The sequence below is a fragment of the Chaetura pelagica genome, unplaced genomic scaffold (assembly GCF_000747805.2).
Source record: "Chaetura pelagica isolate M959 unplaced genomic scaffold, ChaPel_1.0 scaffold757, whole genome shotgun sequence".
In the NCBI taxonomy this organism is placed as follows: Eukaryota; Metazoa; Chordata; class Aves; order Apodiformes; family Apodidae; genus Chaetura; species Chaetura pelagica.
Genome location: NW_009970727.1, coordinates 1,400,218 through 1,403,394, shown reverse-complemented (window position 1 = coordinate 1,403,394; position 3,177 = coordinate 1,400,218).

Below are 3,177 nucleotides of genomic sequence, written 5' to 3'. Positions count from 1 at the left end.
CTCCTCCCCCCCCGCCCTTCCCCCAGAGGCAGCCAGCTCCTGCCTTTCCCCCCTGGCTCCCCCCCTCAGCTCCCCCCCTGGCTTAGGCAATTCGGTTTGGGAAGGAACACACCGAGCACAGGCACGCGAGCCCCCGACCCGAGCAAGCGTCGGGTTTTTATTAGCAGGAAGATCCGGGTGTTTCTCAGCATGGGAGTAAAGACCTGGTGCAAGACCCCGCTCTCCTCCTGCCCGGCTTCTTGCCCACGTGCTTGGCAGATGAGTCAGGCAGGGGGCTCCCTTGGTGCTCCCTTGGTGCTCGCCAGTCCCTGTGCTCATCTCTGGCATGGATCTGGACTCCCGCTCTTCGCTGGAGTGGCCACCGTGCCCCGCCACAGCCTTGCCCAGGTGGCATCATAAATTGGAGGGTCAGGGGTTCCGGCCCTGATGTCAGGGCATGGGGCAGGGGGCTTGCCCACCGTGCCAGGCTCTCTGGCACTCTTTTCTTTCACCAAGAATCCTGCCTTCGTGTATTTTTAGCAACTTTCCTCCCCGAGGATTCCAGAGCAATTTTTCAATCCGCGGGAGCTGCTTGTGCCTGTTTCCAGCGCTGGGCTCGGGTGGCACTGAGAGGTGCTGGGAGGAGGTGATGCCCTGTCACCAGTACCGAGCTCCTGGCACGCTCCAGGGTTTGCTCACCAGGGTGATTCCGTGCAGGAAAATGGTGCTAAGCCAAAATATCCCCTTCTGAGAGCAGCTTGTCCATGCGGTTTGTGCGGGGTGGCACCGGTGTCCCCGCCATCCCGAGCTTCCTGGGACAGTGGTCACCTTGCTGTCAGGCAGTGGCCAAGTGACACTGCCTTGTCACATTTTCACCCTGCTTTCTGGCAGCCAGGGATGTTTCCAGGACACCTGGTGCCCCCTTCGCCGGGTGCCTGGTGGGGGGGTCAGCTCTCACAGCCCGGTCCCGCCGGGTTCCTCCCGCTGGCCCCGGTGGTGCCGTGGCACGGGCAGCAGGAGCAGCTGCTCCCTGGGCAGGGTTGGGTTTCGCGGGGGTGGAGGCAGCAGGAGGTGGGTGTGAAATGCACTGCAGCCTTCCTCCTCCTCCTCCCGTCCTGGCAGCCCGTGCTCCCCCGAAAGAGGTTTTCCATGGCGCTGCTGCAATGACTCAAAATGGGGTCAGCAGCACCCGAAACTCCTCCGTGGAAGGATTTCTCCTTTCGGGAGTGGGTCCAAGGGCTGGCAGGGTCTTTCTGATACCTGGTCCTGGGCTCCCTCAGGGCTTCCATGACCCTGGGGACCCTTGGCTTCTCCTTGGGATAAGTGGGAGTCCCCAGGGACTGGGGACATGGTGGTCACACCTCGTGTGCAGGAGCTGGTCCTGGGATGGGTGTATTTTGACAGGGGAGGAAAGCAAAGTCAGCAGTCCCCAGGGTGCTGTGCCCTGGTACTGGCTGTGACACAGGCCACCGAGGCTGGAGGTGTCACGGGGTGGCCATGGCAGTGGCCCATCCCCGGCAGGTGACTCCAACCCTGTTGTTTCCATCCAACTCGTTTCATAACGCAGAGAGCAATTAATGCTGCAAAAAAGCTTTCTATTTATGCGCTGCTGGGTGAAACGCCCCGTCCTGCCTGGGCAGGGCGGCCGTAATTGGGCCAGGGAGGGAGGGAAGCTGGGTTCCCGTGTCCCTCTGTCCCCTGCCCTCAGGTCTTGGGACCTGGAGGCTTAAGCAAAACCGGCTCAGGTTCCCCAGCAGCCGAAACCCAGCTCTGCCACCCTGCTGGGGCTGGAGGGAGAGAAGGGAGGAGATGGAGGGGTTGGTTTGCTCTGCTGTTAGGAGGGAGCATCTTGGGCTGTGCCCTGGGTTCTGCTTGGTCCCTTTCCTCCTTCTTCCTGCCCAAATTTTATCTGGAAATCAAATCACTCAGGTTCTCCTCTCATTTGCCTATGACCCTTTGGGATGGGGTGCTGAGCTCCTTTTGCCCTTGCACTGCATGGAGTGATGGGATGAGAGGGAATAGTTTTAAGCTGAAAGAGGGGAGATTTATATGAAATATTAGGGGGAAATTCTTTGCTGTGAGGGTGGTGAGAGCCTGGCCCAGGTTGCCCAGGGAAGCTGTGGCTGCCCCATCCCTGAAAGTGTTCAAGCCCAGGTTGGATGGGGTTTGGAGCAACCTGGGCTGGTGGGAGGTGTCCCTGCCCATGGTAGAGGGTTGGACTGGATGGTCTTTAAGGTCCTTTCCAACCCAAACCAGTCTGGGATTCTATGACGAGCCTTATCCCTGTTGGGGGCTCAGGCCTTCGCTGAGAGCTGGGGAGACCCTTTGGCTGTGGGGGTCCAGCTGGAGCAGGGGGGCAGATGCTCGGGGAGGCCCTGGCAGTGCTGCAGACCCCGGTGGGATCCTGCCACGTGGCCTTCTGTGGTTTCCCTGCTCCGATTGCTTCCTGAGCCGCCCGCCAAGCCGGAAGGGACAGGAAGCGATAGAGGGGAGGAAATTAGTTGGGCTGTCTCTTGGGGAGCTGGGCAGGCACACGGGGGGCTCTGCCACTGCCCAGGTCCCTACCCCATGCCAGGGGTCCCTTCAGGGTGGAGATGCAAACCTGGGTGGGAGGGAGCAGGGCGGCCGCCCATCCCTTCCCTTCCCGAGCCGGGGAATCCCTCACCACAGCCCGAGAGCTGTTTGGAAGAGGAGCACGATGTAAACAAACCTCCTTCCACCACCCTCCCTGCCAAGCCCGGTCTTGCTGGGCCGCTGCTGCCTGCCCTGATGGGAGCTGGCTGTCCCCAGGACGGCCACGTGCCAGCCAGGATGGTGTTCCTTGTGGGATCAGGGCAGGGTTTAGGGCAGGACATGGGGCAGGGTGTTCCCAGAGGGTCCCTGGGTGAGCTGCCAGGGCTGTGGGGCTCCTGTGAGAGGCACTTGGCCATTGCAAGGGAAGTGCTGTAGGGTCATGCCAGGCTGAGCTGAGAGCACCAGGGCCCGGTGCAGGGTACTGGGGACATTGGTAGATGGGGCAGCATCTTTCCTGGTGTGTCGTGGCCTTGCTGGGGTCCCCTGTGATCTCTGAAGAGCCGTTTCATTTAAAGGGCTCTCTAGACCTGTGGCTGTATCCATGGTGTGGGCAGCCTCTCCCCTGGCCCCATTCCCAGCCGTGTGATGGGGTGGGCAGAGGGGGCCGCGGGGGCACTGTGCCCC